A 27,298-nucleotide genomic window follows, 5' to 3' on the forward strand; every position below is an offset into this window, starting at 1 on the left:
AAAATGACAAGCATTGCCAGATGTTTAACATTGCTTAATACCCTGCTTGACCATGTATTGATCTGGCAGCCATGGAGCTTAGTGTCCCTTCTACCTTTTCTACACATTGTCTATTAGAGTGACATTATATGTGAATGTAGCTGATTGGTGCTTTGTTGTATTGAAGTTGTATCCATCCCATTTAACCCATAACTCTGTGTCTGTCCTCTCTGTCATGGTGCACTATTCCTTCTCAACTAATTACAGAGCTAGGATCGGGACCATTTAGTCTGGTTTACTTGTTTCTAGCCAGCAGGTGGATGCAGAACAGGACTTATCACATGGGAGAAAATTGGGGGGTTAAAAAGGCATTTTCCAGGGACAGTCATGCAATCGCAGCAAAGATTTCCACACACACTGCACTTAGAAAGGGCTTATTCTGGGAAGAACGAGGAATGCTCCAGTAACAAATCATTCACGAGGTTTCTCCATGAATTATTTGTTGCTGGAGCATTCCTGGTTCTTCCTGGGATAAGTCTACTGTAATTGCAATGTTGTGTAAAAATCATTGCTGCAATTGTGCAACTGTCCCTGGAAAATGCCTTTTTAAACCCCTAATTTCTCTCATGTGATAAAGTCCAATAGAGTGGAGGGTGAGCTCTGGTGCCACAATGACTGGGAGGAAAAATAAGCTGGGTAGAGAAATGTTAGGAGAAAGTGACTGCAAAAGAAATGCTAAGCCACCTTATCTGTCCTGTCATGACTGGTGGCAAATTGCTGCTTCCTTTAGTGGCTTTTTATATATGAAAGTGTCATTGGAGTTCCATTGCACATGGTGACAACTTGACTACTACTTCTTCTTTTTTAAAGAAAACTGAACCAAACAAAATATTAAATACTTGCAAGGAAAAAAAAGGAACTTTATTTTTCTTTGCTTTCTCCCTTCATAGAAAATAAATGCATTTGTTCCACAAGAAAGGAGACCTTTATCATCGTGCTCTAAAATGGCTTAAAGTGGAATATGTCTACACCCCCATCAGCTTCAAAGGTCAGGGTTTAGACTGTCCTTCCTGAGCCCCTTAGATAATGTTTACAGTACTCTCAAATGACTTAAAATAGACTAAATTGTTTTGAGCTGACAGTCGAAAAGGTCACTAAGGAAATCAGTTTAGTCAGTCCTGCCTGATTTTCTAAGAACACATGGTCGAGTCTGTGATAAACTACAGCACAGGAAGATTTTTTTAAACCTTTAAAATGTATTGGAAGCCAAGGAAATAGAATGCACATGGATTTAAATCTCCAGATATTCCTTCATCCTCCCCAGTCCAACGCTGGAACGTTCATGGTTAGTTTATGTAATATGGCAAACAACCAAGTCCGGTTTTTGCAACTACAAAGCCAAGCTTTGTTAACTGCTAGTTCAACATTTACTTTTAGCTGAAGGACAACTTAATTTTTTTAAAAAATAAAACTCTTTACATTTGAGAAGAAAGCATTTGGGAAGAATTACTAGCATTTATAGTTTTATTTTCATTCCTATACAAATTGAACGTTAAGAAACTCAGATGTGGGTGAAACAGAGACTGAAAAGTTTCTTACCCTCAGTTCAGTTTAAATGAACATGTGAATTTTGCACAAATACACTCAGAGATATTTTGGAGGATTCTACTTCATTGGGTGCCCCTCTCATAATAATGATAATAATAATAATAATAATAATAATAATAATAAATGTCTTGCCCACCGCTCCCCATGGATTGAGAGAGGAAACAACAGATTACTATACATCAGTTAAAACATACAAATCAATTTAAAAAAACAAATAAGCCAAATACATATTAAAACAATCAATTCATATTTAAAAATTCATGCGAATGGCCTTTGGCTTAAGCATTAATAAAGATTGATTGATTGATTGATTGATTGATATTTAAAAATTCACAATTTAAAATTCACAATTTAAAAATGATCTGGATACCAAAGTTCCCTGGGACATTTTTGTGTGTGTGTTACCAGCTCAGTGTAAATTGCACAATTTCTGAGAACTGTGCAGCTTTGCAGTCAAAACCTACACTCACAGTTTTTGTTTTCATGTAAAACTAAATTGTACACTATGTCTCTGTACAAACAAGATGGTGAAGAGTTCCATGTCGTGTCTGCAGCCTTTGCTGGTTTGAGAGTTGTGCAACCCAAATGCTACACAGCAGTCAAAAAAAGAAAAAAACAGGCAGACTGAAGCTGCAGCCACATGTGGTTTTGTTGTGCAACATTGCTCATTTTGTGCAATATTTTTGTTGTGCAACATTGCTGCCTTTCCATAGAAATCAGCAATATTGCACAACAAATAGCCATATGGATTTGTTGTACAAAATTGCTGATTTTGTGAAACATTTTTGTTGTGCAACATTGCTGTTGCAAAGATTGCTTGGGAACTGACTATGCTGAAAAGTAGTATAAATATTAGTCCCTGAGTAGATGGTTGTGGTAACTGTAGAAAAGTGAAGAGAAAAAAAAATGTTAAAGGAACAGAGGACTTTTTCACACGCTGAAAACTGGAAGATTAAACTAACCTCAATCCGGGGTCATCCATGGGGTTTGATGTTATTTTGCAGGAGAATATCAAACAACATCGAAGCAAATGCAAAGTCGATCTGAACACAATCATGAGCCATCCCAGGATTAGGTAAATTTGGAAAAACATTGAATTTATAAATCCTGTTCCACTCCACATTCACAGCCAATTTGTGGCTGTGGCCGAGTATGATATGCATTTCTAGATTGGCCATAGGCGAGCCTACCCACCAAACCTGCTGTAAAATTCTCACCTCTGTCAGTATTGTATGTTTTTTATGGAGAGTCGACCAGCTGTATTGTATTGATCATAATGTATATATATTTTATGCTATGTATTTAATATTGTTGAAATATGTTTTTATTGTTGAAGTTTGCTGACTGCTGTAATCCCGCCTCAATCCGCAAGGAGAGGTGGGAAATAGAAATAGATTATTATTATTTTATTATTATTATTATTATTGGATTACCTTCATTAGAAACAGACTACAATTCCCCAGATCCTTTGTTTCGATTCTTGTAGGTTGCTAAAATTTTGTGTGGTGTCTATTGTTATAAAGTGTAACAAAATTAGAGGGTGCCTAGGTATATATGAATAACTTGAGTTTTTTGGACCACCCTTTGTACTTTGTGTAATTTGGTCACATCCCAGAGTCACCCTTGAGAGAGCCACATGTGGTTCATGGTCTCTGTGTTCCTGTCCCCAATTTAATAGCCACTTTTCTGTATTATCAATTCTTCCTGGGACATGATCCACCAGAAATACTCTTTTCTGAAGTTCACTAAGATGTGACAGACTTGCAAAACACCACAGATGTCAAAGGATAATATTGCTCTTCAAGGTAATGACAGGATTAAGTTTCCTCCAGTCTCAGTATAGAACAGCAGACCAAAAGAAAGAAATGACTATATGTATATTGATGAAAGGATTGGAGAATGCACCCTTTCAGTCTGACTATTGAACTTAGATGGGTAACTGAATAGCATTTTCATTAGTGAGGTCACCTATCGATTTCTCCCCATCAATAAAAACAGAAATGCAAGAAACAAAGTACTAGAAGGAAAGAAAGTGAGGGAGAATGAAATAAGACAAGGTCCCACCTTATTCTATTGGTAGAATTCATTGTTTGTTCTACTGCTGATGCAAAATTTGATGCAAAATCAATTTTTATTATAATCTAAATTATAACAGCTACACTTGTATCTACCTGTTAAGAAGTGTAGAATTCATTCTGTATCTTGATTTTACTATCCCTTTTACGAAGCAAAACAAAATGATTAATTGAGCTAATCACAAAACATCTGTCACACTTTCCATTTCTTCAAAAATAGAAAGCCAACATTCTCTTATCCATAAGCATGAGCAAAATGTGTGATACATAGATCTGCTCCTGCTGCACTACATCTCCAGGAATTGTGTGTAACTCTTGAGTAGATCATATCCAACTTTAGTGATGGCAAATGCCATTTCCCTTGTTTTCCCTTTACATTTTATGGCACAGTGCCATTGAAGGTCTATATTTCTGAATCTATTCCTCCACTATGGAAACATCTTTCTATAAGAGGTTCCTATATAGGTTCATATTTATTAGGAATTTATTCCATTTTTTTCTAATAGCTTACACATATTAATCATTTACCCTGTTTTATCATTCTTAAAAAGTTACTTCTCAAATCCCATGCAATGTCTTAAAGAAACAAATCTTTTAAAGAGCTTGGTGCCTAATTGTCCCTCCCCAGAAAAGATGGTATGTTGAGAAAAAAGGAAAAGATGAGAAATGGTCTCAGGAAAATGCTTTCTTAGATGTTTCTATTTGTTTCTACTTGAATAAAGACAGTGTGGTCTGGTTCTAGAGCATAGCATAAACCATTGCATATTTCCACCTTGAATTGTGGGACTACACCTTGAACTGTAGTTCTCTTTTGCAGATGTCAAACCACTTCTGAAACTATGGAGCTTGAAAAGCAGTTGTGATATACTTTTTCACTTTGGGTCTGCCACTGAGGACCTCAGAGTATTTAGCAACAGATGCTGGCGAAACGTCCGGAAGAAACTCTTCTAGAACATGGCCACATAGCCCGAAAAACCCACAAAAAACTATTTAGCCAATTAGTCAAATCAGATTTTTTTTTTCAAAATTATACTCCGGCATTAATCTTGTTGGATATCACAGCTGTAAACTGAGAAATACTGCTGTTTGCCTGCTTTAGAGGTTTCTGTGATTATAAAATGGAGGTTAGGAGAACAATGTATAACTTATGTTCTTTGAATGAAAGTTTGATAGAATGATAATGAAGAAAGACACCAATCCCCCCCCCCCCCGGTGGAAAATCTTTTGTTGTGGGTGAAATATGAAAACTTGTCTTATTCTGACTCAATAATTATCCCATCTAATTTAGCCAGGAGTAGGTTCTGAGAAGCAGCAGCCCTAAAGGATCCATAGCACTGTGCTGGATCAGAAGAAGTGCTTATCTAATCCAGCACTCTGTTCCCACAGTGAACAATCAGTTGCCAGTGGGGAGCCCACAGACCAGAACAGAACAGCACTCTCTGTCCCCCTTTCCCTTGGAACAGCTATTCAGAGACATTTTGGCTTTAATAAGGGAGTCAAAAAAGAGCCCCTGAGGGTGGCAACCATGGATCATAGCCTCATCTTTCATAAATCAGTCTAATCCCCCTTTACAAGTCATCCAGGTGGGTATCCATCACTTCATCATGTTAAGTTCCACAGTTTGTCTTTGTGCTGTATGTCAAACTACCCCCTTCATCTTTCATTACTTGGGGATTCAGTCTGAAACTTCTTTCATGGAAAGTGTGTGCTGTCATTGAGCCACTGGATTGATTGAAGTATGTGTATTGGTATTAAGTCTTTGGCCTCTTCTGTGTGATCAAGATTCACATCCATCTTATGTTTAAATATCAAAGGTTTTTTTTTAAGTGGCAGGTAAGAATGTTTTAAAAGAAAATCATGCTCTATGTACACACACACACACATGCGTGCACAGTTATTCAGAATTGTCACTGTTTCCCCCATCCTGTGATATTGCATTGCAATTAATTAGTTTTTCTGAGATCAATGCTTAGTTGCAAACTGATAATTTTCCAATGTAAAACCATGACCTTTGAAATGCTTTCACAACTGAAAAACAACAACAAATAACCCCTAAACAGCTTGTCACTTTATTGTAGCAATCTATTAAAAGCCCAAATGTGTCAGACAGTCTCAGCAGTAAAGCAGACACATTTCAGATCAACAGTGAAAATATTTGGCTCTCATTATATAAATCAAGTGCAAACTTAATGCACTAACTCTAAGCACAGAAATCACACACTACCTTCCTTTACCTTTTAGATTCTCTCTCTCTCTCTTTCTTTCATCATCTCTAGTTGCTTTTTAGAACACAGACCTTACAAGACAGCATACAGGGCAAATTAAGGGGCTGTGCAGACAGTCCTGAAAGGGCATCCTCCAGTTGCCACCTTTACAGCCATATTGCAGCTGTGGCAACTGTACACCATGCCCCCGATCTGGCCTTTCCAGAGTGTGAAAATGAGCTACAAAAAGCGACTTCTTTTTGCACCCTGAAAAGGGTGCGATAGTCATGGTGTCGTGGTTCTATGGTGCTCCTTCAGCACTGCATTGTGCAGACATAGCACTAGAGGATCCCTGTGATGCCATGAGGTGCAGCGTGTGGCATCACACCCCCAACCCGGCCCAAATTGCCGATCTGCACAGCATTAAATCACACTGAAATGATCAAAACATACCAGAAAAGACAATTCATGAGAGAAGTTCTTAAGAAGTTCTCTCACACTGCCATAAAGATTTATAATACATTATGGCCTCTTGGGGTCTCAAAGCCAGTACTTGGAGTCATGACATGCTCTATATGTAACCTTTGACAACTGTTGGTCATACCATGCCATGGCTGTGAAAGGAGTAAGATCTTGGCCCAGTTTGTTATGGTAACAAAATACTACCAAGACTATCATCTTCTCTTCATACTCATACTAATAAAATATTATTATATGCAGAAGACTGGATATGAACATAAAAATCCTTTTGTTTAATAAAAGGCAATGTGTCCATCGTCATCATGTCCAATTTGTGAGCTACTTAATAGCCTCTGACCAGCTACTGTTGGATTTAGATGGACCATACAGACTCATTTAAATCTATTAATCCATCAAAGGTATATAGATATTGCTGTAGCAAAAACCTGATTATCCACCACAGGAAGTCCATTGGTGGGAAGCTCATCAAAACAGCAAGAGGTATCTAAACACAGAAAGAAAACTGATTAAAATCCCTGGAGTAGATTTCGAATATTACCAGGTTTCTGTCATGGAAGGCCTTAAATCATTATCTAGCTAGCTGAAGGTCTTAAATTGATACCTAACTGAAGGCCTTAAATTACTTCCTACCCAGCTAGCTAGATAACAATTTAAAGTCTTCCATGATAGAATCCTAGTCATATTTGAAATAATACTAGATAGCTTCTTTTTATTACTTTAAAAGAAATGTTTAATAACATATATCTGTCAGATAGGCACATGGAATTCCAAGAATCCAGCCTTACAGTTACATTTCATTCATGTGTAGTGTCATCCCTCCTGCAAATATCATAGATTTTCCAGCACTGTATGCATGTTTATTCATGATAAGGAACCTGTGTCCTAAAGGTATGCATCTGAACTCAGTGGCCCTGCAACTTGGGGCACATCACTGCTTTTGTAACTACCAAGCCCTTCGTGAAAGACAGAAAAAGAGAAAGAAAGATTTTCAAGTTGCTGCCTGGAAAACTGGCATGCTGCAAAGTGCACAAATTCAGGCCTCAGGGTTCTCTAGATGACAGGATCAGAATTTTTGACAGGTTGGACCTTGACAAATTGGGGAGCTGGACCAAGGCTAATGAAATGAATTTCAACAAGGATAAATGCAAGGCAGAAAAAGCTAGGCAGGAAAAATGAAATGCACAAATAAGTGATGAATGATATGTATTAAAAACAATACATGTGAAAAGAATCTAGGGGTCTTAGTAGGCCACAAGTTAAACATGAGTTCACAATGTGATGCAGTGACCAAAAAAGCTAATACATTAAAAAACATTTTATTGCAATATATTTATTAAATTGTTATTGTGAGCTGCCTTGGGTCCTTTTGGGGGGAAAGGTGGGATAGAAATAAAACAAAACACATAAATAAATGAATAAAGTAGTAGTCCCACTTTATGTCAGACCTTCCCGGGGCCTGGAATATTGTGTCCAGTTCTGGGCAGTAGAGTTCATAAAGAATATTGACAAGCTGGAAAGTGACGAGAGAAAGGCAACCAAGATGATCAAAGGTTTGGAAACCAAACTTTATGAGAAATGACTTAGCTGGATATATTAGCTTGCAGGGGAGCTGCAAAGGGTTGTCATGTAGAAGATGGAGCTGCACTTGTTTTCCACTGCTGTAGAGATTGAAACATAAACCAGTGGATTCAAATTAAGACAAGAGATCCTACCTAAACAACAGGAAGACATTCTTTATTGTAAGTGGTTTTCAACAGTGGAATGGGCTGCCTTGAAGCAGACAGACTCTCCATCTGTGGAGGCCTTGGAGGTTATAATGTATGGTAAAAAATACCTTCACTTTGGGTGGTTGTTTGTCTTTACTCCTATGAGTTTTTCTGGATCTGGCAACCATTCTGATGTCTAAGCTGGAGTAACCATTAGCCTGTAGAGACCAGTCTAGGTGCTTCAATTCATCTTCCAGGAAGTGGGGTTCACAGATCCTTTTTGCCCAGTCTAACAGTGCTTGTATTGTGCTGCTGCTGCTGCTGCTGCTGCTGCTGCTGCTGCTGCTTCTTCTTCTTCTTCTTCTTCTTCTTCTTCTTCTTCTTCTTCTTCTTCATTTTTTTTTTGTCCTGGGTGAAAGTTGGAGTTCTTGTGTAAGTATCTGTCTCTATGTATAGTTTCTTCTGTATGTTGTGTTCAAAACGTTGTTTCAGTTGCAGATGACCAAGACTGTTTCTGAACCATCTGAACAACATCCACCCGAACATCCAATTCACGATGGAAAAAGAAAAGGAAGGAACATTGCTATTCTTGGTTGCCCTGGTCATCCAGAAACCAAGCCAGTGTTTGGGCCACACAGTATGCAAAAAACCTACCCACATGGACAGATACCTACTCAAGAATTCCAACCATCACTCAAGACAAAAGAAAAGAAAAGAGAAAAGGTTACTCCAGCTCAGATATCAGAAGGGCTTGGATTGTCCGACATTTTCGGTTATCCAGCTATCAGTCGGCCCGTTTATGTCGGATAATCAAGACTCTACTGTATATACATTTCCCAACTTCATCCATAATGACAGAACCAAAACCCTTTTGGGTTCTAACACTGTTTTAAAATGACATTTCAGAACTGTTTTTAGTTTGTTTTAAAAAGTGTTAAAACAGTATTTAAATGTATTTTAAAACATTTTAATTATTGTACTGTTTTAATAATTTTATTTGTTCCTCACCTCAGTAGCCCTTGTGGGCTAGGAGGTGATGCAAAACATATCGTAAATAAATAAATGAATAAGGTCAGGTGATAATGGAGTGTCACTGAATTACTCTGAGCCAAAAAAAAAAAAAAAAAAAGGGGGGGGGGAACCAAATTGGTGAATCAGGGTCTGAACCAAATCTTGGTAGCACTTTGACCCTAATAAACAGGTCCAGACTTACAATTATTTCTTTATTTCAGCTCTCCTGAGTGATAATGGGGCTTCTCCCATTATCGGGGCAGCACAGCTGAGGGAATAGTCTTCTTTCCAGGTAACAAAGGGTGAATGATGTGATGAGATTAAGTTGCATTTTAATGGAGCTCAGTATTACAGAGGTGGTGAGAAAGCAATTGCCCAATGGAACGGCCAGTTGGGCAGAACCAGGAACCTTCGATATCCTTCTCGGGGTGGTTATGAAAGCCTCAAGTGACCACAAGGCAAGAGACTCCATGCTTTGGAGCTCCTGCACCACTTTAGGGAGGCCAGACAAAGGCATTCAGGCTCCTAGCTATCCCCATGAACATCAAGGACCACAAATCCCATATTCATCATGAGTAGCTAGGAACAGTTTAGCCAGCTTGAGTTAGGTCTTTTATTTTTTTGGGGGGGTGTGTGATCTTGTCTGAAATGATCTAGTCTGTTCAGTAACTTGTAAGTCCCAAGTGTGCCTGAAGGAAAGTGTCTTCATGTCAGAGACATCCTGCAGATTTCTTACTTAGGATAAAACTCTTTCCTTAAAAGTACTTCTTTTTCACACTCCTTTCACATGCCTTTGTAAGTTTCATCTTCTCACCAGGGTTGCAGGGAATAAAGTCGTTGTAGCAACAGAGATAGAAAGAATAAATGGAATCCCAGCAACATCCCATTGAGTTGCTATGCAAGGGGACTTCAAATCAAGAGTGGTGGCACTTTGTTAAAATCAAGGGGCCCAACTCCTACTCAGGCAGCAGCAGGAAAAAAGGACCAATAAAGCTATCACAGAATGGAGCAGGACCATTTCTTTGGACAACCTGTTAGGAATGCCTTTTTCTATGTGTAATAAATTTGGAATATGTCCAAAATGAAAAACATCTGATAAGCAATCAAATGTCAATAAAATTTTTCTTGTTATATGAAACCTTGAAGCTAAAATAGCAGTTTGATGCTCTTTGATAGGGAACACTATTAGAAGAACCTAAATGTCATTGCACCAGAGTCTCTTGGCCTTTCACTTCATACAGTGCAGGGAAAAGAATTTATTTGCAGGCAATAGTAGCTTTTAACAGTTATTCCTCATCTAAAAGGAACCTCCACAAAACAGTAAAACCAATAGAACATCTCACCAAATATCCCTGTTACAACAAAAATGCATAATCAAAAATGCATAATCTTGTTATGATAGTGCAGGGTATAAACTAAATTATTTCTTCTAAGGTCTATGCAAAGTTAAAGAAGGGGAAATTGGGCACAGTGACAATCTACGAAGAATAGTTTGGTAAAATGCATATTGTCTTATAAAGTGGAAGTAAATGTTTGACTGCAATTACAAAGGAAAGGCAGAGCTGCTAGGAAACATCTTTGTTTTTGTGTGTTTTGAGTCATGTGTATGTGGTGAGGTCTGCTGAGAAGCCTATGTCATTTACTTGGTTGGGGGAGAAATAAGCAGCTGCAAGATCTGCAGTTGCTCCCTTGCATTTGAAGCTTCACAAATAAAAAGAAGAGGAGGAAGGAGTTTGAAAGGGAAGCCCAGAATGCTCTGCCAGTGCCTCTGTAGGGAGACTGAACATGGATATTGAGGTTGATGTTGCAGTGACCTGCAAAATCTGGACATGTTTGTCTTCTTGCTGTAGGAATATTTGATATCTATATTAAGCTTGTGGTAGAAACAGGATGCTCTGAATGCTCTTGTAGGGTAAACCCCCACCACCTTATTTTTATTGTCTCAGGAGATCCATCTTAGGATATGATCAGAGACAAACAAAAGAAGTTGACCTCTAGCTGGTTACAAGAACCTCTAAAAGCTGCCCTTCACGTGTGTGTTATTGGGGTTGTAATCCCATTGATGCCCCCTTTTCAGACAAAGGGAACAAAGAAATTAACTAACTTCTTGTAGTTGGGTAAATGACCTCAACAAATAAGAAGGAAGCAAAAGGCTTGAGTACAGAGACCAAAGAAAGATATAAAGGGGAGGGGGGGGAGAATACAGAGAGGTGAGGCATTCACTAGATTCCTTTCCCCCCACTACTTACCTACGGGACCACCTCTTCCCATATAACCAACCCCATATGCTCAGGTCCTCTGGTGGGCATTTACTTCAATCAGCTAGAACCAGGTTGGCAACAGACAGCCACAGGACTTTTTCTTCAGCCACCCCCAGATCGTGGAATGGCTTGCTGGAAGAAATTTGACAGCTGAACATGCTGTCTAAATTCTAAACAGCATTAAAGACCAGTCTCTTCTGTCAGGCATACCTACATGATTTTTAAATTGTGATTTTTAAATGTGGATTGTTTTAATATGTGTATATCTTGTCCTTTTAAATTGTATGCATGTCTGTTTAAATTGATGTGTATTTTAATTGATGCATTTTAACTGATGTGGTGTGTTTGTTAATTATTATTGTTTCCCACCTCAGTCCATGGGGAGAGGTGGGTAAACAACAACACCAACAACAATAATCGTTTGAGGCTGAGAGAGATTACCTATCAGGATTTGAATCCTACTCTCTGAAGTCATAGTCCTATGCTGGAACCACTGCACCATGCTTAAGAATATACACAAGTGTGTGAATGAAAAAACACTAAATAAAAAAAATTGTTCATATACTATATTGAAGAGATCCAGCCCCACCTGGAATATTGTGTCCAGTTCTGGGCGCCACAATTCAAAAGGGATGTTGAGAAACTGGAGCGTGTCCAAAGGAGGCCAACTAAAATGGTGAAGGGCCTGGAAACCATGTCCTATGAGGAGCGATTTAGGGAGCTGGGGATGTTTAACCTGGAGAAGAGAACTCTAGAATTGGTGGTACCATGCTACTTCCTGCCCACATGTACCGGGCCAGAGTTATAGGGCTTTCATGCTCCTATGAGGCAGCAATAACAGGAATGGAGTGGGCAGACCATTCTTTAGGAGATTTAAGGGTCCAAATATGTAAGGTAGTACAGTGTCCCCAAATCTGACAGCTGTGTAGCATTACTTGAAAGCTTTCCTGTATCACTATATGTGCTATGCAAACCCATGCAAAGCTGTTAAATTTGGGTTTAAACAACCCACCATTTGTAAATGATCACCACCCTTTTTACCCTAACTGGAAACCTTTGCCTTTGTAATCATGCCACATCATAAATCTAGATTACTGTTTTATTTTCCAAATTAATTTGTTCCAAATTTTAAGCTTGTATGTAAGGGGAGAAGGAACAACAACAACAACAACAACAAAAGATTGACTGTAAATTCTTAAATAAACAGGCTTGACTTCATTGAAATAGTTGCTTCCCTTTGCAAATCATTGTTATTAATCAAAGTAATATTATTAATGATAATACTGTTATCATTACTAGTTGCTACTACTACTACTGCATCTTTATTGGAAGGGAAGCAAGATTAGTGTCAGTATATATGTACTGGCATAATCTGAATCATTCCAGCTAAATATATTCAAAGTCAGTTGTTTCAAATGCAATGCAAAATTGTTTATTTGTGTCATTTACTGTGGCATATTTACCCTTAGAGAATATTATTTCTAATGGATCCAGAGGTAGCTGCTGCTGCTGCTGCTGCTGCTTCTTCCTCCTCCTCCAAAACCCAAAACCAAAATAATATTTAAATGCAACTAAAGTCTTCTTAATTGACACAGAAGTCCTTTTCTGTTGTTGTTTGCAGTTGAGCCTCCCACCCCCAACCATTCAGAATATATTGATGTGTTTTTTAATGTGTTTAGGACATTTGAAGGTAATATATTTTCTATTACTTTCTGCCTTACAAGTTCCAGGAGAGATAGCTAGCCACTTCATATTGTAATAAAAACTCCATTAGATAAAGTAGATAAGGGGGAGAGGAGGGGCAGGGAAATAAATGTACATTTAAGTCGGAAGTTCTATCTGCACCACAATCTGTGCATTACAGCATATGTTCTTGCCATTTTTCTTAGTGCATTGCAACTGAAGTATACTGTATGCATTTCAAGCTTTTGTTAGGTGGCTGCTGCTGCTGCTGCTGCTTCGAGCATTCACTTCAGTTTGGATTCATTATATTAATACTATTATAAGGAAGAGATGAGAAAGAAATTCAGAGTGAGACTAGGAATGTCAACCTTTTTCAAATGTAAGAATGAAAAGCTTTCTCCCCACTGAGTGAGAGCATGAGAATTTTCATACATCTCTTTCATATTTCAAGGCTTCTATAGTGAACAATTCACAAAACTCAATATTATTGTGTGAACACTTCACAATAAACACATAGAATCATAGAGTTGGAAGAGACCACAGGGGCCAACCAGTTCGACCCCCTGCCATGGAAGAACTTACAATCAAAGCACCCCCAAGAGACAATATATTTCTCTCTCTCTCTCTCTCTATATATATCTATATATATATATATATGAACTGGTTTTGTTGAAAGGGTTTTATGAAACAAATCATAATTTTTGTTTTGTTTTGCATACATGGGATGCGGTGCCTTAGTGGTTAAGATGGCAGTTCTGATAATCGTAACATCTGAAAGTTGGCAGTTTGAAGCTTGAGTGCCGCATGATGGGGTGAGCTCCTGTCACTACTCCCAACTTCTGTCAAACTAGCAGTTTGAAAGCATGAAAATGCAAGTAGATAAATAGGTACAACTTTGTTGGGAAGGTAACAGTGTTTGGCGTAGTCATGCTGGCTACATGACTCCCGAAGCCGTCTATGGACAATGCTGGCTCTTTGCACCTTACAGTCAGTTATGACTAGGCATTCATGTCAAGGGAAAACCTTTACCTTTACATTTTTTTTTTGCCTCCATACTAAAGGTTTTCTTCATCTATACTGCAGACCATATCATAGCCAGGATCCTATTGTATTTTCCATCACTAGACTAGTTTCAGATCTTCAGGAAGAGATGAAGCCCACAGTCTCTGTTAGAATCCTTACAGTTGCTGAACTATTCAAGCCAATGAAGATTATCACACCGGGGTTAAAACATCCCCTGGTGCGTTCTAATGTGCACGTGCGGGGGTGCGCATGGAGTGTGATGGGAACCCGATGGGGCCCAGAACACTATTTTACCGCACAGTGGAATGCCGCCGTCGCTGCCAGGCGTTCCCATTGAGTTCCAGGGGACGCCATTTCTGAGGATGCTTTGAAACAGTTCCCAGAAATGGCGTCCTCTGGAACTCAATGGGAACGCGATGGGAAGGGCTGGCAGTGACAGCGGCATTCCGCTGTGTGGTAAAATAGCGTTCTGGGCCCCATCGGGTTCCCATCACGCTCCGTGCGCGCCCCCGCGCATGCACGTTAGAACGCACCGGGGAACGTTTTAACCCCGGTGCGATAATCTTCAATAAATTGACTGATTTCAAAACAATATGGTTATTTCATGGACAGCACTAACAATAGATAATTTGAAACAACTGCCCCAGGCAGCAAATACTGAGATCTAAATAGCCCATTTCTTTTTATCATCCTTCACCACCTATTCCACTCTCTTGGAGTACAGAACCATACATTGTTATAAGCCTTCTCTTTCTGTATCCCCCAACTAATCTGTTTTTTCACTCTGCTGTGGAGGCCACTATGCTTCCAATAGCATTGAAATATAATTCAGAGGCTGGCTCAGTAAACTGGATTGAGGAGGAGACACCATTGTGCCCTTTGCCCCAGACATCAAAATGTCCTGACCTAGGTTTTGAGAAATGGCTGATTATCTTCTGGTGAAACCTTGTAAGCAGCTCAATGGTTTATCATGAGAGGAACCATCCAAGTTGAGAAACATGGACATGAGATTGGCCAAACAGAAGGGGGGTTAAACCAAAGAAGGAGCAAGCATAGTATTTTCACTTTCCCTGCTCAGATCAAAAGCCATCTTTAGTTCTTCCCTTCCCTACTGGAGGCATTCACAGTGAGGATGGGACCAACATTGAACAGTCAGAGAGGTGACTGGCTCCCATGACTTCCCAGATATACTTCAAATGTCGCTCTCACCCCTATAAAGGAAATTCATAACTCACCATAAGATCTGAGATCTGAAGACAAGATTAGTAGCCAAACAATAAAAAAAATATAACTTTAAAAAACACAGATGATTGATAGTGTGTGCGCGTGTGTGCGTAGTTCTTCCTTTTTGGCCCAGATGGCAATAGATCAGGAATAACACCATTCTTGTTTCTGTTGTCTCTACTCACAACGGCTGTTATTTATGCTTTAAAAGGCACTTATGTTTAAAACAGCAACAACAAAGGAAACAGAAAATCCTCACCTTACCAGGTACACTGTTGGGATATATCGTAATGCTGGTGTGTATGTATAGAGCCTGCTTATCCAAAACCACATCATCTCAGGCATGGCTCACTTCAGGGGCCATTCTGCCCTGCTTCCTGTGGTGATGAAATTTCCATTGGCTTAGTTGGGGCCTCTAGGATGGACATCCACCCTTCCCTCCTCTAAAATTATTTTGTGAAAACACAGATACAACTCTACAACCCCACTTGGATGCTAAAGTGAAATTGTTCTGAGAATATTTCATAGTTTGATTTCCTTTCCTTTTGGTTTTAATTGACTTTTCAATTCCTCTGTCCATACAGCCCATTTATTCTGCACACTTCCCCATCTCTTAAATACTTGTGCAGAAGAAGTGATTTGTATACATTATTTTTGTGGCTAGAGATGCCTTAATAAGCACAGAATTTAAAGGCAAAAATATCTCTTAAAAAGCTGCCTCATTCTATGCAACTTAACAGTGAAACTATTAAACACTACAATAAAAAGCCAAGCACTGACAGAAAATTGAAGCAGATGATATTGACTGTTGTGTCCCTGAAACCAGACATTCAGACTCCCCGATGTTTTAATTTTTGATTTAATTTTTTGATAACACATCACAGCTGCAGCTATGTATCTGAAAAGAAGCAGATAAAAATGACAAGCTGAGTCATTAGAGACTTTTAATAGTCATTTACCTTTATAATATCCAAAATTTCCTTTTTCTCCTTTGGAACAGGATATATATATATATATTCTTTGTTTTTGTTTTTTTAAAATCTGTATGCAGAAATAAGCAGCTATTCTGATCAACAGGATATAGTTTGGTGGTAATGTACACATTTTATAGAGATGAGTAAAAAAACAACCAGTAGGTTGGATTCACAATTCATACCTCCCCATAATGAATGCATAACTAAACACAATTTGTGGTGGGCAGATCTTAAAGTCTGGGGTCACTGACATGGCTCACAAACCAAAAATGAAGGATTTGAAAAAGAAAAGTGTGTACAGAGGTGGGCACATACATCCATTTGGAAAATGTACACAAATATGTAGTAGTCAATGGGATATATTTTAATTAATATGCACATTTAAATATATGCACAAAAATATATCCATTTTGTAATCTACTGTTGTAGATGATACTAAGCTAGATGGCCAAGTCAGTCTTAATTTTCTTATGTTCCAGTGTGCTAATCCTGTGTATGCAACGTTTTAGCCCAGTGGTTCCTAACCTCTGGTCCTTCATATGTTTTGTGCCTCATCTTCCAGAATATTTGACCATTTGCCAACCTGTCTGGGGCTTCTGGGAGATCAAGTCAAAAACACTTAGTGAATCAAAGCTAAAGAACCCATATAGTATAGGTAGGAAAACCCCATCTTATCCATGCTGTTTAGACTACAACTAAGTCATTGCTTTACAGGAAAAAATGGCAATGCAGGGAAGCAGAAGGTAGCAGGGTGGTGAGAGGTTGATAATCAACGACTCCTCATCATTGGACCATCTGTACCCTGACTCCACTACATCACTGACTCTTGCTTCCCCAAGACCTGGAACCATAACAGACCGTCTCTAAAAGCCAGCTTCCTGCTGGCTTGGGGGCATGATGTTTACATGCCAAATGCCCCCAAGACATCTTGAAGTCACCCAACTGCTTACATGTGGGTGGCTTCAAGACCCTGCAGGGTGTAAAAAACAGCTTTTCTCCAGATGAAAAAGGAGCAGATCTTTGCTGCTCCTTTTCCGACCGGGGAAAAGGTGGGTTGGGGCCATGGCATATATTTGCCACAGCCCCACCCCATCTTCAGAAGGGGCGGCTTCAAGCTGCCTCTTCTGCCCATCTATTTTGCCCCTTGGAGAAAACTTGCTACAACTCATAGATTATTTAACAGGCCGGCTTTACCTTTACCATTAAAGAGGCCAACCTGGTCTGCCATTACTGACACATTTGGGATATATCATCTTATTGCTCAGGATGTAGTTTATTCTAATTTTTTGTTACACTTGGGATTGTCCAGTCAATTGTCTGCCTAAACAAGCATCTGCTACCACAACACTAGCTACATCAGAAACAGCAACAGAGCACAGATTTGTGTCATTCTTCAAGCACAGGATCCAGCTGGACCTCTATGGCACAAGGCCTGCTATCCATTTTTGCAGCTGTACATCTCTATGGGTTCATGCTGCCAGGAGGATGAAATATGGTTGTTCCTTCCTGGCATTTTGTTTTCTTTTCCCAGCACAAACAGAAGAGTGGGCAACAGCTTTAGCTGTGCTGTACAGGCCAGCACAGTTTATTACAACATTGTTGTATAAGATCATGAACAAAGAAGGACTATCTAATATATGAGTGTACTTTAAAAACTTCCAGGGGCATTGGAAGTCAATGAGGGCTATACAGATGGTATAATAAAGGAAGACAGCAATACAAAGGACCTGCAACATACACCCCCCTTTCCCTTTCAACATATTGAATGGAAACTGGAGGAATATATTCTAAGCTAAGAAAGAAAAGGGAACCATGAGAAGCAAAGAGGACATAGGAGCATGTTTGAGGGTAAGTGAAAGAAAGAGTTATGTTTACCCCTTACTAGATACTTCATTTGAGTTTAAATTTAAATTTGAGCTCATGGGGGGAAAAACAGACAATAAAAGAACTCTCTTTGGCAAGGTATATTTCCTGCTTTATTCTGAAATCAAACTATACTGTTGACCTTCTGAGTGTCAAAGGCATGGGGTGCAACTTAGAATGGGAACCTGCACTGATATGAGGCAAAATGAGAGCATTGTGTGTGTGTGTGTGGTATACACATACATTTTAACAATGAATGTCTTGCACATCTTTCAAGCAGAGGGGGGAATAAATGTGCTTCTACCTGTATCTCCACATGACTGAAATTGTGTATGGCTTCTTTCTGCTCAGTATGAACACTTGCTATTTTCTAATGCTTCTTATTTAGAAAGTGTATATGAGATGATTTTTCTTCTTTCAAAGGCATGCACAGCTTTCTTGGAGATTCAATCCAACATACTGAAGCTAATTTTTATAAAACCCAAATGGCTTAGAGCCAGCATCCTTGTGTGTTTGTTTGTTATTAAAATCATGTATTGGATGCCCTTCAATTTTGGCTGTCTGAACATCATATAATGCAAGACAAAGATGAAATAAAAGAGAATCCTAGAATCAGAGAGTTGGAGGGGGCCTTATAGTCAATCAGGTCCAGATCCCAGCTCAGTGCACCTACAGCATCCCTAGCAGATAACTTTCCAGCTTCTTTATTGATTGATTGATTGATTGATTGATTGATTGAAGATGTCCAGAAAAGGAGACTCCACCACCTGACTAGGTAATTGGTTCCATTGATGAAATGCTCTCACTTTCATGACATTTCTTCTAATGCTCTATAGAAATCTTCCTTTCTATAACTTAAAACTATTAGAACTGGTTCAACCCTCTGTGGCAGCAGAGAACAAGCCAGCATTCTCCTCTTTGTGTCAGCCCTTGAGATATTTAGAGTGTGATCATGTCACCTTTCAATCTTCTCTTCACCAAGCTGAACATGCCCAACTCCTCCAACCTGTCCTCATATATTATGTTCTCCATACCTCTTATCACCCTCTTTTCTGTTCTCAGCACTCACTCTAACTTGTCTATATCCTTCTGTTGGGGCATGTAGAATCAGGATTAAACATGCAACATGCAGAAGACATGCACAAGGAACAGGAACGTCACTGGAATATCTCTGCTGTGTAGCTCTGTGCAGGCTGCAAAGGAGGAATCCTCCCACACAGAAGCTGCTGGCCAGATAAATAACTGTTGAACTGCTGAGTTCTCACAAAGAGGACTTTAATCTTTGGTTCTGATATGTACAAACAGACTATCCAAGTGCTTTGCCAGATTCCTATATACAAACACCACCACACTGAGCAGTCAGCTCACTCCCTCATATACCGTTCTCCTCTTGGGGCTTTGAGTCCTTCCCCTTCCTGGGATGTCACCCAGTTTTCTGTCACCTGACAGCCATGACTCTGCAGAATTGAAGCCTGCTGGCTTCACCTCCTGCCCCTCTGTCATCAGCTTTGTGTGACTGAGGACTCTCCACATGTTGAGTGATCATGTCTGCCACCTGAACTCAGTTTACCTTGTCATCTTTGTCCCAGTTCCAGGCTATAGGCACATCTCTGTGCTCTGTACTCTGACACCTTAAAATGAAGCACCCAGAATTGAACACAGTACTACAGATGAAGCCAAACCAATGTAGAATATAGGAGAATATATTTGTTTCCTCAGCTTGGAAATGATGTTTCTATTAATGCTAGTTAAAACAGCAGTCACCTTCTTTGCTGCAACATCACACAGCTGGCTCATGTTCAATTTATGATCAACAATAATCCCAAGGTCTATTTCAGATGTAGTACTACCGAGCTAAGTATTCCCCATCCTATACCTATGCATTTTGTTTTTGTGGTCTAAATATAGAATTTTGCATTTTTCTCTGTTGAGTCATTTTATTAATTTCATTGCAGTTTCCCAGTTTATCAAGCTCCTTTGGAATTCTTATTACCTGAGATCTTGTGTCCAAAACTCCAAACACTGAGGGACCAGTTATAATAAGCCAGTGACTGCTAGCTCTACCCCAACCAAATCAGTCACATTCTCTCAACAGAAGCCCTACTCCCTTAGATCATGTGCTACAGTCATGTGCATACAGCCTCAAATAAAAACACACAAGCAAGTCTCCAATCAGCTCAGCCAAATCATCAGCCTTAACATAAAAGATACAAGCTCCCTTTAGTCTTTCTCTTCCACCAGTGCCACACAAGACACCTGTGTCCTTTTCCTGTTGGCTGGGCTCCTGTTCCTGGCTTGAGAATCTCTCTCCCCCTCCCATTAGTCTGCTATAGTTAGTCCTCCATAGTTTTGGAGTGAAAACACTTTCTGGAAGCAGGAGTTATTAAGAAAAGATGAGGGAAAACATCCCGATAGCTGGGGGAAAGAAGAGTTTGGAAACTTTGGATTTCACTGTATGGTAAATATATGTTTTTTGTCAAACCGTACAACACTCTCATTTGGCTGACTTTGCTGGCCCTGAACAAAACCTCTGTGGTGCTCATGTTCATAGGAGCTGGTTGACTACGTGAAATATATATGACCTATTCAAAACCATAGGTCCTGAACAGACAGATAGATTCTATTGTGTGCTTACTTGACTAGCCTCCGTTTTGAGCAGGTGGTTTCTGTAGAAGATTGTAATGTTTGCTCTTTTCTCTGATTTTACAACATTATAGTTACTCTGGGGAACACTGATGTTCATTTGCAAAGTGAACAAACACAGATGTTTCTTTAGAATGTGCAAGGAAAGGATGTGTAGGCAATTGATATACATTTACAATGTGCATATCCAGAGCTCTTTCGCCAACTAACTTCTTAGGAATATGCCACAATGAAGAGTAAGTGGCAATGATAAAAAATATGAAGTGTATTAGAAAGAATGTGATACACAGAAAGCAGGACCAAAGCACCAGGGCCTGTGAAGGAAAAATCAATAACAATTAACAGTTCCTGCGAGAGATAAAAAGTCATTTAAAAGAACTGGTAAAAAAGGGGGAAGCTCCCACCCAGTTGTCTAAATATGATAGAGGAGTATGATTTGATTGATACTTGGTCACAAATGTATGGCACAAAAAAGGCTTCACATTTTTCATGGATGTCCACCAAGCATTCTCAAGAAGAGATTTATTTCTGTTAGCTAGAAAATTAATAACTAAGGTAATATAAATTGAAATCTTGCCAAGAACACATTTTGACCACAACATGATAGAGCTATTCTTAAAATTCCCTGAAACGAGGAAATTTGAAAACAAATATGTTGACTAAAAATTTGAGTAAAAAAGAACAATAATATTTAACCATAAGATCTGGATGTAAGATCCAAAAGAAAACAAAATACCTGGGAGTCTGGCTCACAAATATTAATATTAATCTATTTGAAAACAACAAAAAATAGTATGGGAAACCCCCCAAAAAAATCTATTGAGATAGAATAAAATACAGCTATCTCTGTTATGAAGAATCTCATCCGTTAAAACAATGAACATGAGAGACACGGCAGACTGGGTCAGCCAGAAAAATCAGCAGTAGCAGAACACATTATAAACCACCCTAGGCACAAAATGCTGTTGGAAAACACTGAAATTCTGGACCATGCCAACAACTATCAGGTCAGAATGCATAGGGAAGCCATTGAAATCCAGAAACACTTGGACAACTTCAACAGGAAAGAAGAATCCTTAAAGTACATAAAGTTTGGCTACCGGTCCTGAAGAACACCAAAACCAGGACTTAGCAAATGCAAATGAGAAACCACTCAGGGTCAGAGGCTTTCCCAGCAGACAATGATCACCAGTTAGCAGACACTAATCCTCTTTTGCATATCCTCCCACCCTGAGGCCCTGCCATCAACACCAGAACAATAGACAGATTAACATGGGAATCACTCCTCCGTACCAAGGGTCACACAGTATATATATACCCACTCTCTTCCAGGTCAGCATTCTCTGAAGATGCCAGCCACAGATGCTGGCCAAACATCAGGAATAAACTCTTCTAGAACATGGCCACATAGCCTGAAAAACCCACAAAAAACTATGGATGCCGGCCATGAAAGCCTTCGACTTCACCACTGAGGAAAGGTTGAGAGAGAGAACATGTGTAGTGTGGTGAAGAGAAGACTGACATTAGCAGTACCAAAGTGGACCCTATATAAAGATCTTTGTAGGATCGATTTTGGATATGTATGTATATGTGTGTGTGTGTTCATGAGAGAACTGAAATAGCTTCGGTTTGGCTTTGTTTTTGTAAAAGTACTCACTGCAGAGTCAATATAGATCCACCTTGTAATCCTGGGATACACTTTATCAGAGAATTCTCCAGTTTCGGTGCTTTGTGGATGGGGTGTGATTTTCAACGGTATATAGAGTTGCACTGAGATATGTCTTCTTGTATGTACATATTCCTTCTCCTCTTTCTGATGTGCCATCAAAGACAGGTCTAATAGTGCTGCTGCAGGAACATCAGATTGTACCAAGGACAGAATAACAGACTCGGCAGGACTTTTCTTGTAATCAAAAAGGGCTATTCCTTTGTTCTTCTGAAGGACAGTAAGTCTATATTAGGCTATATAAACTAAAATTAAAAAATGCATGTTCAGGTTTAACATATAGAAACACGTTAGCTATATGTTGCTTTTAATGAATCAGTGAAACTGCTTTCAATATTTTTGAACATTCCAGAAGATTAGTGGAGCAGAACGTCAAAAGAAACCAGTCTGTTACTCTTCTGTGTGACTCTTCCTGATCTACAACCTCTGTAAGAGATATATCCAGGCCCTTAATATGCACCAACAATTTGATTTGCAAAGTCTTGTTACGCTTACTAGAATCTGTGCACTATGTCATAATGCTCCTGCTTTTCACTTGACAGTAAAGTGCCATGAATTTAGTGTCTTTCACTAATTTTTCCTATAAAAAGACATGATAAATATTCCAGGATTTATTGTCTAGAGTAGCACATATTGAGTAGATAATGGATCTGTATAATTTGTTCCAATTTGTTCCATAGATATATAATATTGTTTGTTTCATCATATGACATATGGTCCAACCTGCCTAATACATTTCAGGCCAGTGAATATCATGAAAAATGTTATTAATTGGCAATTTATCATTTGAAGCTAAGGAGATTATTGCACATCTAGTTTTGCTCGATCTGGGCACAGGCTTGAATGGGTGAAAATGGATCTTATCGCATACCTTTTTGCCCAATTCAACCGCATCGTGTACCTGATCCAAACCCCTGGCATACTTTTTAAACCAACAATACTTTCCTGTACTTCAAGAAGTACAGCAGGAGTCTGTATTGGGTACATGATGCAACTGAGTTGGGCAAAAAGGTGTGCAATAAGATCTGTTTTCACCTGTTCAAGCCTGCACCCAGCTTGAGCCCAGATCGGGCAAAAATAGACATGTGATAATCTCCTAAGTAATACTTCCTTTTTTGTCCTATATTATAAAGAAAAGGTGGTGGTTGGGGATAGAAAACAAAACCTACAGTGATCCTGAATTTAGGCTTTCTACAAATGTTTTCTGTCTAGATCTGGGTGGAGTCAAAGGCCAAAAATGAACCTAGCCCTCTAGTTGATATACCTACATCTTCAGAAAATGGGAAAAGGCAAAGGGACAGAGCAAGCAACATGATTTAGAGATTTCCTTTGGAAGGAAAGGAAAAGGAATACATATGTATAAAATTATGCATTGTCTGGAGAAAATTTAGGAATCAATTTCACTTCTCCCCTCATTATACAAGAACCTGCAGCTATCCTCAAAAGTAGTGTCAGCACAATGCAGAGTAGCAATGAAAATCTTTACTTCTCATACCTGCATGCAAAAACAAGAAATAGCACAATTTTTGCTTCTTGCCAGTGAGACACTTGGTCTCAAGAAAGTTTTCACATCTGTAAGAATGATTTTTGCACAAATTGAGCAAAATTGAATAAATTGCTCAAATTGCATAGCTAAGCTAAAATAGCTGCTGCATTGTTGGATGGACCTGGTCTCCTGCCACAGACGTTAGACTGGCTACTTAAGCTGTATCTGCAGAATTAATGCAGTTTGACACTTCTTCAATTGACATCTGGGATTTGTAGTTTTGTGAGATATTAAGTTTTTTCTCTCAGGGAGCTGTGATGCCACAACAGACTACAAATTCCAAGATTCCATTGGATGGAGCCAAGGCACTCACCGTATTGTCAAACTGCATTATTTTTACAGTGCAGATACAGTGCTGTGCCCTTACTCCCACAACCTGGACTGCTTTGCCAGTTGTTCCATCTTCAGCAAGATACAGAACCAAGGTCTAATATGCACTGCAGAAATATTGCAGTTTGTCACCACTTTAACTGCCATGGCTCAGTTCTGTGGAATCCTGGGATTAGTAGTTTGTTGTGTCACCAGAGCTCTCTGACAGAGGTTAAATATCTCACAAAACTACAAATCCCAGAATTTCATTTAGCCATGGCAGTTAAAAAAGTGTCAAAAAGAATTATTTATGCAGTGCAGATTAAACTCTAACTAGCTAGTCGGGCGTCTTTTATCTAGGTCTTGTTTGTCTCATGGCCACTTTTTAAAGTAGGACAAAGTAACTGACATATCTCCTTGAGGGCCTTCAGGTGATCATAGTTAAATATATCAGATAAGGACAACCAAATAAGGCTACTTTTTATAGACAACAATTATTTATATAAAGTATAGTTTGTAAATTTAATCAGATCACAAACTGCAAGATAACTTTCTCTTCCTTTTCTGGGACTGTGGTTTGTGCTCCTACTGATAGCGGACCCTCTCCTATAGCTTCTTTCCCAAGAGGGTACTCCCCAGTTTCTTTAATAGGAGTCATTTCCCAAAACTTTTAGAAGGACTTCTGGGCTGGGAATGAGGAAGACATTATACACTTTGCTTTGGCACCAAAACCTCTTTCCCCACTGTACAGGGTCTGGGAACATCAGGATAGGTAAAGAGTAAATGTTGGGAATTCATAGAATCATAGATTTGGAAGAGACCACAAGGGCCATCCAGTCCAACCCCCTGCCATGCAGGAAATCACAATCAAAGCATACCCAACAGATGGCCATCCAGCCTCTGTTTAAAGACTTCCAATGAAGGAGACTCCACCATTCTCCGAGGAAGTGTGTTATTCATTCCTAGGTTGAAAAATAGTTTTAATCACATTCTGGAACCCCTATTATGAAGAATAATAGACCAATGTGAATTTAGTGCAATTTTCTTCTGGAAGTGTTGCACATGACTTATTCTTTGGGTAAAAACATGTTGGTTTAGTGCAACCACTCTTTCTGAATGTGCTTTTCTCTACAGAATTATTCCTGTATAGCACTTTAGGATGTTCAAATATGGGGAAAATACAGTGGGCGGGGGTATTAGGTTGTATGGGCCAGGATACTCCAGGAGCTGCTTGGAACCTTCTGGCCCTGGAGCTGCCCCGATGTCCCCCCATTACCTGCACTTTCAGTTGCAATGCCAGACAGATATTCACACTCACATCCCACTGTGACCTGTTGGCAAGTGTTGCTCAGTGTGAGCTTGGAATGAGGTGCCCTGAGTTAATCCTATGTCTGGGTGCCTTGTTCTGATCTCAGAGCAAGTGATGCATGCTCTGGGTGGCACAATGGGACTCCAGAGTTTTGAAACACCATTTTAAAGGTGCTGGTGCTGAACTGGCTGGACATCATCTGGACAGTTTGCTCCACAATTTGGGACTGGGCCCTGTATCATCAGGACTACTCACAGTGGGAACAGGGAATGTTTTATTTCACCCATGCAGACATGGCCTTAATTTTCTCCCTTAGCAGGAAAAAAATTATTTAAACTGTTCATCCTTGTATACAAGAACAAAATAGTAAACAATTTGCATTCCGCTTTCAGCATAGATTGCATTGGGCTTTCTCCTAATTCCCAGTTGTCCCCTTGGACATCATCTGGACAGTTTTGAGACACCATTTTAAAGGTGTTGGTGTTTCAACTCTTCCCTCATCTGCATGACTTCTGACTTCATTTCAGTTCAGGATATCTCTTTCCATCTGGCCACCACTTCTCTCTTGCTTTCCTTTTCTTCAACACCTCCTTCTGCCCTCCAATCTTCCTCCCATCTCTTCCCTCTGGTTCATTTTGCTTCCCCTTTCTCTCACTTCTGTTAATCCATCAGCCGTTTTCTCTCTTCAGGTTTCTCCATCATTCTAGCTTTGCATTTTCTTCCTTTACCCACTACCCCCATTTCTCTCTGTCATTCCTTTTCTCTCTCACACACACTCTTCCCTTTTGTCTCTTGCATCTTGCCTCCATCTCTCCTCTTCCCTAGTTGACCCTTTAAGTCCCTCATCATTTGATACCTGGCCCCACCTCACTTCCCCCAGCTGCTAAGTAACACACATTTTGCTGTCATTGATAAGCAGGTATCAGGTGTTTTTCTTCTCATATAAGATCTTCTAGTAGTTTTGACAATCACAGAGGTGATAATGAGTACATTGGCTTAGAAAAATTTCACTCTAGGTAATTACATTCTGCTGCCTTAATTTTCCCCAGCAGTTTCCAATACATCAAGCACATGAAGCATTCTTCCCTTCCTGTTGATTTGTGTTACTGCACTCCATGGCACTCTATGGAACAGCTGCCATGTTTACCTTAGGGTATCTGTGGCCTGGTGAGGAACAAAGTAAGCCTTGCATTTGTGTAAATTCAAGTATAATCTTGTACTCTTTTGGAGTTAGTGGCAGCAATCCTAATTCGTTTTGGCAAACAATAGTGTAAAGCCAAGGTCCCCTCCCCATAAAAAAAATTGGACACATTCAGGCCAAGAAGTTAATGCTCTGTTTTCTTCAAGCCAAGTTTAAGTTACAGAGAATGCCATCACTGCCGACCATGCATCTGTCATCCAAATTGTTGAGAATAACTATCCAAGAGCTCACAGCCTGGCATCATCCCTCCCTTCTATTTCACAAATCCTGCAAGGGAAATCTAAAGAGGATGCTTCTAGGGAGACAACACACAGTTGCAAACATCTGGATGCCAAATAAGTACAGCTCAGACAGCTGCTAATCTGCCTGTAGGATATACAGCTTGTCAGCATCTTTACTTGCAATGGGAGGCTGGAGAGAAAGAATTGGCCTGTAGCATAATTACGGATTCCCCCCCCCCTCCATTCCTTCTC

Source organism: Sceloporus occidentalis, unplaced genomic scaffold, assembly GCF_023333645.1.
Source record: "Sceloporus occidentalis isolate IW3139 unplaced genomic scaffold, rSceOcc1.0.p SCAF_8, whole genome shotgun sequence".
In the NCBI taxonomy this organism is placed as follows: Eukaryota; Metazoa; Chordata; class Lepidosauria; order Squamata; family Phrynosomatidae; genus Sceloporus; species Sceloporus occidentalis.